This window comes from Protopterus annectens, chromosome 14.part0 (assembly GCF_019279795.1).
Source record: "Protopterus annectens isolate FY-2018-M chromosome 14.part0, PAN1.0, whole genome shotgun sequence".
NCBI classification, from domain to species: Eukaryota; Metazoa; Chordata; order Ceratodontiformes; family Protopteridae; genus Protopterus; species Protopterus annectens.
Window position 1 is genome coordinate 214,937,024 of NC_056748.1, and position 15,060 is coordinate 214,952,083.

The window sequence follows — 15,060 nt, forward strand, 5'->3', positions numbered from 1 at the left end:
TGCAGCTAGAAATGCATTTCCTGAGGATAACCAAGAAGGTGGCTGTTTTTTTCTCCAAGCTTTGTGGCAGTTTGATACATTATCATGAAGTATCTGTCTCCTTAGCAATAATGAGAAGTGGTTTGAATTGAAGGAAAGGTGTAAGGGTCAGCTATAAAATACAGATTTATGAACAAGGATCATGCCAGAAAGTAACAAGTAATTTGGGGAGTAGGGAGAATCGTAGACATAACATGACCAGTAGTTATCTTTACAGGATGATGTAAATAAATCTGCATGCTTTCTCACCTGTTACTTTAAATGGAGGAAAGCAAAAACAAAGGTAATGTTTTGAAAGTGGAGTCATGACAGAATACAAAAGTGTCTAGAGACACACACAGAGATTGAATGTGAATACAAAAATTTATGCCCACATTTTAACCACAAGATTACATGATAACTTTCCTGCAATAATTTCTAATATTCTTGCGTGATTTGTCCCAGGGAAAAATAATGTAGCTTGTTCAAACTTTAGTAACTGAAATGCAGGCCCAGTAATTTGAGGAAGGTACTGCAATGGCCTCTGATTGTATTAAATTTGACTACTTCTGGATGGTTAAGGATACTTTTCAGATCTATTACAAAATTACAGAGTCTGTGGTAAATCAACATAGAAATGCAAGGCCTGTGGTAGCAACTATCAAAATGCCACAGGCTTTTCCTCTTTAATAAAGAAAATAAGCTGTGTTCATCATTCCCGCCTTTTGTTTTTATTTTTGCTTACAACCGAGCCCTTAAACTGTGCTTTACAAAAGGGACACTATATTTGGGGTTGTCACTGCAGTGGGATAGAGATTACCTGTTTATTTTTCACCAATGATTGTTTTACTACTAACTAGGGATAACAAAGCAGATGTAGAGATGATTTATGGCTTTGCTGTTGTTAAATTCAGGGAAGACAAAGTTACACCATGTTGACAATGCAACACCAAATCCAAAAGGTTGACGCCCACTTAAATGCTTTACTTAAAGCAAAAACCAACCCAAATACTAATCTTGACAGATTTCTTCTTTATATTTTCAGTTACTTTGTAGTTTGGAAGATGGTAGGCTTTTCATTAGTAGGAAGAGTTAAAATTGAGGAGATATATTTTGCGCCCTTAATGTATTACATTCTGAGAAGTATTACAGGAAAGAGCTTAGCTATTCAGTTTGTAAAGGTTAGCAATAGCTTGCTTGGTTGAATGGAAGAAAAAAAAACTGCTAGTGAAGATTCTCTGCTTCAGTCAGAGAAAGATTTTATTTTGGTTGTCCACATTTTACAAGTTAAGCAGATGCCTTCTTTATATGTTTAGTTTGGGTAAGTGTTTGTAATGCTTATCATTAGGACTCTAAAGATGGCATGAATGTCAGTTGCTAGGGTCACTACAGCAGAAGTGTGTTCTAAATACTACCCAGGAGGTCTTAAGAAAGGTGAGATGTGCTGATAGTACTAAACAAACACAGAGCCCAGATATACTATTATGGAGCATCCTTTAGTTAACACTGGGGGTAGTGAGATGGGCTGGAAAATTGAGATGACACAGATATAAGAACACCTAAAGATGTGACTGGAAATTCAGGGGAAGCTAGCTTGGCATCTTTTGTGTGTCTTGCAACAAAACTGTAGTTGCCACCAAGACTTTTCTGTAAATATTTATGGATTTGAAATAGTATGTAGTTAATGTGGAATGGCTGAGAACTCTTCAAAATAAAGACCCCTTTCTTTTATACTGAAAAGCAAGGACTCAACTTGAAGGAAGTTAGGGTATGTTATTGGTACAAGCTTCTGAATAGTAAAGGGACTGATTTCATTGTAAACTAGAAATATACTAGGTTTAAACATTTCAGTGCAAGATAACTAGATATTACCAAAAGATGGATTTTATTTGTTCTGGGTTGATGTTTGGTACTTAAGCATGGTATGGATACAGGCTTCAGTATAAGTATAGAATGCATTTGCTGTTTTCAATTCAACTGAGAACATACCACATATATATTTTGTATGTCCACCTGACAGGACTATATGGATAGCACTGTGGGAGGTGGTGTCACCCATCTTGGAAGTTCATCTCCCTACCAAAAGTAATTTTTGGAGTGATCGCTTTCTTGATATGCTGTATTCACAAAGAGCATGTTGTACTGAGCTTTCTGGAAAACTGTTACAGCAAAATCTTAAACAACTTCTTATTGCAAGGACACTGAGAAATGGCACCTTAAGTGGTTCATTTCTTTTGTGAACGCATGCAAAATATGTTATAATTTTAGTGATATTTTCAATGATATCAAGGTCTTGGACATTTCCAGATATCAGAAACAACTATTGTATGATCTATGCAATTCTGTTTAATGATAGAAACTACTAGTGTTAAATAATATAATAGGTTAAGGAGACTGTACAGGAACTGTGAGGCAGAAACAACTTTTCATTTTGTTGCACGAGTCACTCTGGCTTAGTCATTCAAATTGTTTATCATGGAACATAACACACCAGAAATCTATAAGTTCATTGTACATTTGACCAGAAATTTTTAAAAACACTTTGTTCGGTAGCTTTTCTACACATCCCACATTGCCTATCACATTGTAGTCCAATAACCTCTCTGATGACGGATTCCCAACTACAGTGTTTTATACACACTCGTACACAATTTAAAGGCAGTTGACTCAGGACTGCTCTCCTGTTAAAAAAAAGACAATTTGCTTGCCTGTATATTGCAGCCAGTCAGATCCCTTGCTTCACTGAAACACACCTGATTGAGTGCAGCTTACTGACAAATTAAAAAAAAAAAGAAAAAACACAAAAAAAAGTTGGCACTAGCGAGATGCCGAAGAACATAAGGACAATAAAAAACAAAGCCAGTAAACTACTACGAGCAGAGACAACTAATTTATTGAAGTGCTTTTTGTCTGTTGCACTGAACAGACTACATCAGATAAAATGAAAAACAAAGTTCAGTCTTTTGTAAAATCTAAAAAAGTCACAAGTGGTAAAACAACTAATCATACTGGTGAAAGAAACACTAATTACTAAGCAACCAGTTATTCATACCAAACGTAATCAAAGTAGATTCAAGGTTAATATCACAAACTATTACCCTGAAATAAAATTCAAGAATCTTTTATCCTGAAATGTTACTAAACATTCTAAATATAACACACGAACATGTACACAATACATTCTTTAATATTTGTATCTGTTCATACTACCTGCATAAACTTTTTAGTTTTAATAAACAAGTAATGGCACACATGTCATTGATGCCATCATAACTATGGGCATTCAATAACAGTTGCCGGTATAATTCTAGTTCTTCTAACCTTAAAGATGATGGCTCACCTCTGCTGTCTACAAATATCTGATCAATTGCAGTAAACTTAAAAATGTGTCCAGGGGATAGTGAAATGTGTTCAGCTAAGGAATTGTCTAACTTTTGATGATTAATAGCATACACATGTTCATATATACGGTCACAGAGTCTGCGCTCCATCTTTCCAATGTAAAACACTGCACATGTTTGACACTTGGCTAAGTAAACTATTTATTTTGAGTTACAATTAAACTTTTTTCTTAGGAAGTAATTTTTGCTTCTTACCTCAAACTTACTACATGTGTCAATGAACTTGCAATATTTGCACATATCCCATTTAGCCATCCCTGGAAAACTAGGTTTACTAACCTTCCTGTTCTCTAATACATTTTTCAAGTTACCCCCTCTTCTATATGTTATTTTTGGTTTGATTCCCACTTTGTTCATGATAGATGTGTCACCACGTAAAAGGTCCCAGTTCTTGTGTATAATATATGAGACCACAGAGACCACAGGACTACTGACATTAAAATGAATAATAAAGGTGGTGTTAAGTCTACAACATCCTTACTATTATCAGTTTGAACTAGTTGGGAATAAGTTATAGTAGGTGAATCTTTGATGTTACCATCATTCATTTCACTGTGTATAAAGTTTGAACCTAATAAAGGAACATGTAAACCTACTGATCTTGTGTGTTTAACTTCATCTACTAGGGACTCTATTCAATCTTTAGGGTAATCCCTTTGTAGAAACAAGTTACTGAGGTACTTGCACTCTAGGTTAAAGTCATCATCTAGTGTAACAGTTCTAGCAGCTCTTTCTAGTTGTACCTTCACCACCGATCTTTTCTGGTGGTGAGGATGACAGCTTGAAAAGTGCAAGAATGAATTTGGTCTTTTTTTCTATGAATTTTAGCCAAGTACCTATTCAAGTTGGTGTCTTTGTTAATGTTGATGTCTAAGTAGTCAATAGCTCTCTCGTTGAAGTTGAAAGTGAACGCCAAAAAAAATCTTAGGACAAGTTATAATAGTTAAACAATTCAGTGGCTTGTGTCCAGTCACCAAGAAATAGAATAAAAATATCATCTAGGTACCGCGTATAAAACACTATTCTTTGCATGATTTCTGGTTTGTTGAAAATGTTCTCCCTCTCTCAATATGCCATCACACAGTTGACTAGACTGGCTCCACAGGGCGAATCCATGGCCACTCCAATTTTTTGAAGATGAAATTCATTACCAAAAAGAAATAATATCTAATAAAGTATCAACTAGGTATAATTTTAAAGGTGTGGCACCCTTGTGTTTTAACATAATGCTAACCCATTCTACCCCTTCTTGTTGTGGAAGTGTATAAGTCCTTAATATCTATTGTTAAGAAATTCTGATCTTCACTATAAGTAAGGTTGTTAATTTTTTCTAAGAAGGTCCAGGAGTCCTTGCAAATTTGTTGTTCATGATGTAGGTACTTCTGTAGAATAGAATCGACTACTTTGGCAGAAGGGTATGTGATGGAGTTACGTGCATGAATTAATGGTTTCATTGGTGAGTTGGTGAGACTTTTGTGGATTTTTGGGATACCAAACATGATCAGAATCCTAGTAAAAGGCATAGACATATAATTAAACAAGTCTAAATTATTTTTAGCTTCAATAAAAAGGTCATTTAAATAACCTTTGATCAGGTTGTAAGCTGTGTTTAATTCATTGCGACAGAATTTAGTATAATCTTATAATTTTTTTACCAGCAAGGGTTTTGATTGCTGGAATTAATGATTAAACACTATTCTTTGCTGACTGACAGTCTTATAAAAGACTTAACAGAATTACAAAGCCTTATACATAATGACTCTGACTTTTTCAGGAATAAATATGAATATTCTAGGATTTTTGCTAACCTAGACCAACATCTGGACAAATTAAAAAGTATTAAACATAAGAAAATCCAACTGGACCTGGCAGCTTATCAACAGGGTCTAGCTTATCCACCCCCTCACTCTCACAGAATTGAAATTTACCTACTAACAATAATTCCAGCGAAATTAATAAAGTTGTTAGAATTAACACTACTTTGGATGGTCAAGACAATGCAAACGATGAGCTTGATAACACTACCCCACTGAGGCGGAGCGAACGCATCCATAACTCGAACACCACCAATAACACTAATAATACTGAAAATAATTATTCAGTAAACAGAGGGAATAAATCAAATTTTCATTATGGGAAACAAACGGGGGGCAGTGCCGAAACAAGGAGTACCAGAAAACCAGGAACAAACAACGGAACCACCAACGGAGACGGTGACATGTGAAATATCTTATCAACCGACCATCTTGACAAACCCCCATTGGTGACTTCAAAGTATATAACTATTCACCTATTGACACTGACCATATTATTCTTAATGTTCTATCTAAAGGACAGACTTTTGTTCACTCTCAACATTTGAATATTGCCAAAACTTTAACGGATGTTAAACATTTTGTCAGACAACATTTAACAACATTATTAGGAAAAGGAAACAGAGCAAAATGAATTCAAGGTTTCTAGTACATATAACCCACCCCTTCATCCTATACTATTGTTATTTGAGAATGTATATGAACTAGACTTACGTTCCCTAAATAAGACTGAAAGGGATCATCATAGGCACAAGATTTCTTTCTGTACTTCTACCAATAACAACATTAGTATAGAAGAATGACAGGCACTAGAAATGTTAAGACCACTCGAAGTGAGGATCATTAAACCTGATAAAGGTGATGGATTAGTAATCTTTGACGAGGCAGATTACGTGATCTGGATGAAAATTTTAATACGAAGTGAAGCTTATACTAAAGACTCTCACAACAAATTAAACACAGCTTACAACCTGATTAAATGTTATTGAAATGACCTTTTTATTAAAGCTAAAAATAATTTAGACTTGTTAATTATATGTCTATGCCTTTTCCTAGGATTCCGATCATGTTTGGAATCCCAAAAATCCACAAACGTCTCACCAACCCACCAATGTTTGTTTGTGTCTTTCGGCTTTTCCCGGTTAGGGGTTGCCACAGCGGAACTCCGGTCCGCTAATGATTGGCAATGGATTTTTACGTGCCGAGTTGCCAGCCCTGATGCACAACCTTCAACGAAGGTACGCCCATTCACGCATGTCTCTATGCAGAAGATGCTCTAGCTTAGAATTGAACCGGACAGCATCTTACTGTGCAGCGACCAACCCACCAATGAGACCATTAATTCACGCATGTAACTCCATCACATACCCTTTTGCCAAAGTAGTCGATTCTATTCTACAGAAGTACCTACAACATGAACAACAAATTTGCAAGGACTCCTGGACCTTCTTAGAAAAAATTAACAACCTTACTTATAGTGAAGATCAGAATTTCTTAACAATAGATGCTAAGGACTTATACACTTCTATGCCACACCAAGAAGGGGTAGAATGGGTTAGCATTATGTTAAAACACAGGGGCGCCACACCTTTAGAATCATGCCTAGTCGATACTTTATTAGATATCATTCTCACTAACAATTACTTCCTTTTTGATAATGAATTTTATCTTCAAAGCATCGGAGTAGTCATGGTTTCGCCCTGTGGAGCCAGTCTAGCTAACTGTGTGATGGCATATTGGGAGAGGGAGAACATTTTCAACAAACCAGAAATCATGCAAAGAATAGTGTTTTATACGCAGCACCTAGATGATAATTTTATTCTATTTCTTGGTGACTGGACACAAGCCACTGAATTGGTTAACTATTTTAACTTGTCCTCAGATTTTTTGAAGTTCACTTTCAACTTCGATGAGAGAATTATTCACTACTTAGACATCAACCTTAACAAAGACACAAACTTGAATAAGTACTTGGCTAAAATTCATAGAAAAAAAGACCTATTCTAATACATTCTTGCACTTTTCAATCTAACACTCTCACCACCAGAAAAGATCGGTGGTGAAGGTACAACTAGAAAGAGCTGCTAGAACTGTTACACTAGATGATGACTTTAACCTAGAGTGCAAGTACCTTAGTAACTTGTTTCTACAAAGGGATTACCCTAAAGATTGAATAGAGTCCCTAGTAGATGAAGTTAAACACAAGAGATCAGTAGTTATACATGTTCCTTTATTAGGTTCATACTTTATACACAGTGAAATTAATGACGGTAACATCAATGATCCGCCTACCATAACTGATTCCCAACTAGTTCAAACTGATAATAGTAAGGACATTCTAGACATTACCACCACCTTTATTATTCCCTTTAATGTCAGTAGTCCTGTGGTCTCGTATATTATACACAAGAACTGGGACCTTTTACGTGGTGACACATCTATCATGAACAAAGTGGGAACCAAACCAAAAACAACATATAGAAGAGGGAGTAACTTGAAAAATGTATTAGAGAACAGGAAGGTTAGTAAACCTAGTTTTCCAGGGATGGTTAAATGTGATGTGTGCAATTATTGCAAGTTCATTGACACAGGTAGTACGTTTGAGGTAAAAAGCAAAAATTACTTCCTAAGAAAAAAGTTTAATTGTAACTCAAAATCAATAGTTTACTTAGCCAAGTGTCAAACACGTGCAGTGTTTTACATTGGAAAGACAGAGCGCAGTCTCCGTGACTGTATATATAAACATGTGTATGCTATTAATCATCTATCATCAGCTATTGATCATCAAAAGTTAGACAATGCCTTATCTAAACACATTTCACTATCTCCTGGACACATTTTTAAGTTTACTGCAGTTGACCAGATATTTGTAAACAGAAGAGGAGGGCCATCATCTTTAAAGTTAGAAGAACTAGAATTATATTGGCAACTGTTATTGAATGCCCATAGTTATTATGGCATCAATGACACGTGTGCCATTACCTGTTTATTAAAACTAAAAAGTTTATGTAGGTAGTAAGAATAGATAAAAATATTAAAGAATGTAGTGTGTACATGTTCGCGTGTTATATTTAGAATGTTTAGTAACATTTCAGGATAAGATTCTTGAATTTTATTTCAGGGTATTAGTTTGTGATATTAACCTTGAATCTACTTTTATTACTTTTGGAATGAATAACTGGTTGCTTAGTAATTAGTAATTAGGGTTTCTTTCACCCATATGATTGGTTGTTTTACCACATGTGACTTTTAGATTTTACAAAAGACTGAACTTTGTTTTTCATTTTGTCTGATGAAGTCTGTTCAGTGCAACAGACGAAAAGCGCTTCAATAAATTAGTTGTCTCTGCTCATAGTAGTCCACCTGCTTTGTTTTTTTTTTTTTTTTTTTAGTCAGTTTATTTCTTGGAACATAAGGACAATAACAGAATGCCATGGATTTGAATTTTGTAAATATGCTGTAGCACTTTTTTCATTGTTTTATGAGTTGAACAAAAAGAGGAGAATGCAGAAACCCGCAGCTGCAGCATGGTGTCCCTCGTTCTCGGGGAGATAATCAGGGTCCCGTTGCTGCTGCAGTTTCCATGGGTACCTAATGCTGGCTATGAGTCTATGGAGGCACTTCATGCTACCCTATGGTGGTGTCACCAAGAGATATACTAATTACATTTGGAACATGGTTTAATAAAAAGTTTACAAAGTTTTTACTAAGTTTTAAAATATTAGCACTATTAACCTAAGGCATTATCACAATAAGTGAATGTGAATTAATATACATTTTCTGAAGTAAAAGAAGTCCATAACTATAATTAATGTTATTTTTTATTAAGTAGAATTCACCACCTTTTCTCCAAAATCATGAGTTTTAGGATGGATTAAGAGGGACAGAGCTAAAATTCCAGTCAAAATCAGGGACAGTTGAGAAGTATGAAGACCATTATATTAACTCATTCCCTCCAATGAAGCTCTGGAAGTTTGCTCTGCAGCTTGCAATGTGCAGGGGCCTAAGCTTTTTGATAGAATCAAATTATGTCCACAAATTTCCACAGGAATTATTTAAGAAGTGTACATGACAAATTCTTAAGCACAAGCTATTTTTTTTTTAAATTATAGTTTTCATTGGGTTTTAGGTCTTAAACTAGATTTTATAAGTCACAGTAAACATGGTAACCAAGTCTGTAATATTTTTACAATTTACAATATCTCAGCGACCACTCAAGTTACATACATACTGTCAGCAGCATTTTATTCATCTGAGAGCTTTCATTTGAGGTTAAGCAGTTTTGTCTATGCTGTGTGGTTGTTGAGATATTTAGAAAAACATGACATTTATGATTATATAAATAAATATTTAGTAAAAAAAATAACTGGATTAACATTAATTATCTGGAGCATTTCTCCCCGGGCCTCCGCTGAAAACAGGCTCTGTGGAACCTAGTCGGACTTTCCCGGTCAACAAATGAAAAAAAAAACTGTGTACCTGAACTAGACAGAGGTCAAATATCAATAGAGTTGTGTTTGCCTTGTGCAAGATACAAGATGAAGTATTTTAATACATTGTATGTAGCATGGCTTTAGAATTATTAATGCAACATTAACAAGCGATATTTTATGTTTCAAGGCATCAGTAGGATATAACCGCAGAAATACTTGGCATGAACTTTTTGCCTTACTCGTTGTTAATAGATCGATAATGTGAGAAGTACTGACTGCCCCATCCATGATGGATATAGGTACCACCCCTGGGATGAAGTTATGGTCACTGATCCAGTTTTCAAAGTTGCGCTTGAACAGGGTCATTGAAGAGCTTATTGTAATGAATTAGGATACCCTTGTAATGAGTTAAGATACTAATACTGAACCACAAATGAATTCTCACTCCAAAATCGCTGCTTAAAATGTTAAAATGTTAGCATGCGTCATGTTATGACCTGAGAAAGGATCAGTGTTTGCAAATCACACTGAACAACATTTAGGGCTCATTAAAAGAGTGGCTTTCTTAATGCTCTGAGCTGTGCCCTGACTATGTGTCTCTTTTCCTAGGTTCTGTGCAAATTGTGGAACTACCTGTCAAAGTCTAAGATGGTGTTTCTATCAATGCAGTCCCATTGAAGCATCAAAGGAAGCAGTAATACCTCTGGTGGTGAAACTGCAGTACTACCACTGACTGCAAACCCTACATTTCCAGTTCAGGTGCCCTGTAGGACTAACCTTAAATTTCCTTTTAAGTATGCAGGAAGCCTTTATTCTGACTTAAAAAGTCTGTGTTCTCACAGTTCTGTCAGAAAAAGTACTCAAAAGTAACAAATTCACCTTAAAAGTCATATGACTGCTAATATGTCATGAAGGCTTTATACTTTTCTAATGGAACATCTCTTCAAAGAATAGTTGAATTTGTTTAAAAGATTCCTAGATTCTTAGATATTCCAAGGCACCTGACTCTCATGGCCATTCTTCCTCTGTCAATACCCTCCCTCCCTCATGCAGCACCTTCTTTGTCCAAGAGAGTCATACTGGTTAATTCTGGAATGAATTTGGGGATGCCCATCAAATCATCTCATTTATGTTTAACTAAAGATAGTAAGTAATGGGTCTTAGGTAGTCATGAAGTTGGATTTATTAATACTAAGATATCAAATGGTGGTTATAAAGCAGAAGGACTACAAACTGATGGCTCTGACTTCACCTGATATTCCTTTGTCCTAGTACCAGTCTGAACCTTCTTCGGGAGTTCCACTGCATAACTCTGACCTAGGAGTACTGGTCTGTCTCCTCAAGGTAAACTAAATAGTCATTAAAATTGCTAAAACATATGGTACAGAGTCCTAGAACATTAATGTTGGTAAAAATCTAATGTTGCCTCTCATTTCTAACCTTGCATTTCCTAGTAACTGCCCTGCAGGGAGCCCTTGTGCTGCTTCTCAGAGATTATCTGCTGTTAACAGTTTCTTAGGCCGCAGTAGGACACTTGCTATTCTTTGGTCATGTCCCAGTTTATAGAGTTTTGTGCAGACGTTGACTATATCCATTGTCTTATGATAGGGGAAGGTAATTGTCTGTCTCACAAATAACCTGAATAGTATTTGTCAGTGTTTGTATCAAATAGTTGAAGATATTGAAGCAGTAGCTGTTTTTATAGTCTGTAAAGTAATCAGTAAACCACATGTGAGAGGCTGGACAGAATGCCCTCTCACTGCTCATGCTCACATCTCACAGAGCTAATTAAAACAATAATTTGTCAATGCACACTCACAAAGGCTGTAGTAAAATTAAGTAATGTTAGTGTTCAACTCAGGGTGATCACAAGGCAGATCTCTCTTTACTGGAGTGTTAGGCAGACCCCTAATTAACTGAAGTGCTTACACTTACCATTGTATCCTCAGGATCATTCAAATCTATTCAAAACTTCTGTTAGTAGCTTTACTATATTTAAAGTAGTTTTACTATATTTAAAGTAGTCATTGTATGTGTGCTGCAAATCTTGTATATGGTTCTCAGTGGGCATAAAATTCAAACAAAATGTTAAAATCTCAAAGTAGTATAGGTTTAACCATTATGTTCTCAAATATCTAAGTAAGAGTGCCATCCATTACGGTAGTGGTATATTTCTGCAACCAGTTGAAAGTTTCTTCCTAGGTTTTAAGCTGAAACTGGTTGGGATAATTTCTTAAGCAGCATCTGTGGGCAGTTGCAGAAGGCTGTGTAGTGGCTTCAGAAGAATGAATTTCTGCTCTTCTAGTTCCTTTTTGGGATTCTCTTCATTCTGCTCTACTAAGTATCTGACTATTTACGTGTGGCTAAAGTCACATTACATAGGGAATGGAAGTGCGTGATCAGTGAAGGTCAAGACAGGCCTACGGTCGAGATAAGTTGTTGCTTCTGCTTCTCATGTTAATAAATTGTGAGGAAAACAATATTGTAGCATAGTGGGGGTCATAAGGAGTCAAGTAAAGGAAGCTGTCACATGTGTCTGAAATTTACATGAGTCTCTCCAGAGCATAAACTAGACTGAAGTTCTTTTGCATGACAGGCTTTGGCACTGAGTTCTAAATAAAGTAATAAGAATTTTTATTTATTTATTTTTTGTTAAGATCACCGTTATAAGTAGATGGGAATGGTAACTGCCAATCAAGCTGAAATAATGGAGGGGGGGGGTGCCATGAAAGGGCGTCAACAGGTAAAACAATATAAGCACCAAATTAGATCATTAATACACAGATTGTAAATATGTCTGAATGGAAAAAAATCACAGAGAAGTAAGAGAGGTGAAGAAAGCTTCTGTGAAGATGAAAGATGCCTGAGGCAGAGATGATATAACGGAGTGCTGTCAGAAAGTTAAACTAGAAAAGACTGTACATTTAGTACAGATGAAAATGTAGTTCACAGATGAATATGCCGTTAAAAAGAAAGTTACTATTATTACACTGTGGACCTCGGGATAAGGAAACGAGGGCACTTGTAAATGAAAGCCTGTTAGATATGATTTGGTAAAAAGTTAACATGGTTTTTAGGTACAGTAACTTAATAGTCAAATAGATAACAGTACTAAGATATTGGGTGGGGGTCTATAAATGTTACTAACAATAGTCAGGTTTAGTGAAAAACAATGAATAAACAGAATGAAGTATAACTTGGAGTGGCCAGCCCTGACTAGGTTCTAAGAAATGATATTGGGGGGCAATTCTCTTACTATGATTGTGTGAATGACTAGAGAGAAAGCAATGGATGCATAGTGAGATAAAGCATGGATAATTAAATTTAAAAAACTAATAATACCATCATAGAATTTATATTACATTATTGTGTGTGCGTCGTGCATATCTCTCTCTCTCTCTCTCTCTATATATATATATATATATATATATATATATATATATATATATATAGATATATATATATAGATATATAGATATATATATATATATATATATATATATATATATATATGGGTCTAGGACTTTTGTTCGAATGATCAAAAGTCCAAAACCCAACAACTGGGCATACTTATACAAATACCGAAGAAGCACTTTCGCATAAGTATGCCTGTTGCTGAGGCCGTACTACACTGCAAATTCCCTTTTCTCCACTGTAGTGCGGTCGCAGAGGGAGAATATTGAAGTAGTGTGGGAGGCACAGCTATATATTAAAACGTCAATGTAGCCTTTTTCTTTTTTTTTTTTTTTTTTTTTTAGTAATATGCTTTAACGAAAGTGCTTTTCTCGATAAAAACACTTTCATTAAAGTGTGTTCGATGGTTATGGATCAAACATCCTAGATATATATATATATATATATATATATATATATATATAAACAGCACTAAGGAAGATGAACTCAGGGAAAGCAGCGGGTTCAGATGAGGTCACAGCAGATATGACAAAGATGCTGGGTGAGCTAGGGGAGAAATGGATTCTGAGGCTACTAATAGCAGTGTGGAGAGAAAGGCGTATCCCAGATGACTGGAGAATAAGCATACTAGTGCCAGTGTACAAGAACAAATGGGACATCCACAAATGTGGGCAGTATAAAGGAATCAAACTCCTACCACACTGGATGAAAGTTCTGGCGAGGGTGATTGATATACGGATAGACGGAGTAGTAGAATGTACGATGGGAGATGAGCAGTTAGGATTCAGATCAGGATGCAGCACAACTGAGCCAATGTTTGCATTGAGACAGATACTTCAGAAGAAGCTAGAGATGAGGAGAAAGTCCAACTACGCACTCCTAGACTTGGAGAATATGACAAGCATATGACATGGTCCCAATAAAGCTGATCTGGGCAGTACTGCGGTGGTTTGATGTCCTAGAAACATTGGTAGAATTAGAGCAGGCTGTATACAAGGACCCAGTGACTCAAGTATGAATGGTGTTCAGCCTCACAGAGGGGTTCCCAGTGGGAATGGGTGTACACCAGGGTTCAGCTTTGAGCCCACTGCTGTTCATACTGGTGCTAGACTACATTAGCAAACAGGTCAAAGGGGGCAGATCAACAAAGCTGTTGTATGCAGATTATGTGGCAGTAAAAGCTGAGCTAAAACTTCAGCAAAGGATAGCAGAATTGAATGCAAATCTGAAGGCACATGGGATGAAATTAAGCACAGATAAGAGAGTGGTAATGGCAGCAAATTGGGGAAATCAGAATAAGCTGAGAATAGAGATAGAAGGGAAGATAGCGGAAAAGGTAAACAGCTTCAGGTATCTGGGTGGAGTGGTTGAGGAGAAGGGTAGTCTGAATGAAGAGGTGAAAGCTAGAATCAGAGGGGCTGCAGCCAACTGGCACAGAGTACCAGGTATAGTCTATGACAGAAGAATGCCAAAGAAGCTGAAAAGTAAGGTGTACAAGTCAGTGGTGTGACCAGTACTACTGTATGGTACAGAAACCTGGGCAGTAAAGAAAGAGCAGTTAAAGAAGCTAGAGGTGATGAAAATGAAGTGCCTGAGAAAGGTGGTAGGACACACACTGTGGGACAGACAAAGAAATGAGGACATAACAGCAGAAGCCAAAGTATCTCAAACTGCAGAAAAGATCAAAGAGAACAGATTACAGTGGTTTGGGCACATGTAGAAAAGCAGAAGACAATCTGGTGAGGAAGATTTGGGACAGATGGGGAGAGGGTAAGAGGAAGTGAGGACATCCAGCAAAGTGGGTGCTGGATTGTTGGAAAAAAGATCTGAGACAGTCAGGCAGGAGTGTGGCACTGAAGCAAGAGAGATGGTGACAGTTAACATGATACCCCGACCCCATATAGAAAAATGGGAAAAAGGGGTCAATGATGATGATCTACATATATATGTATATATATATATACACACACAAACACACGC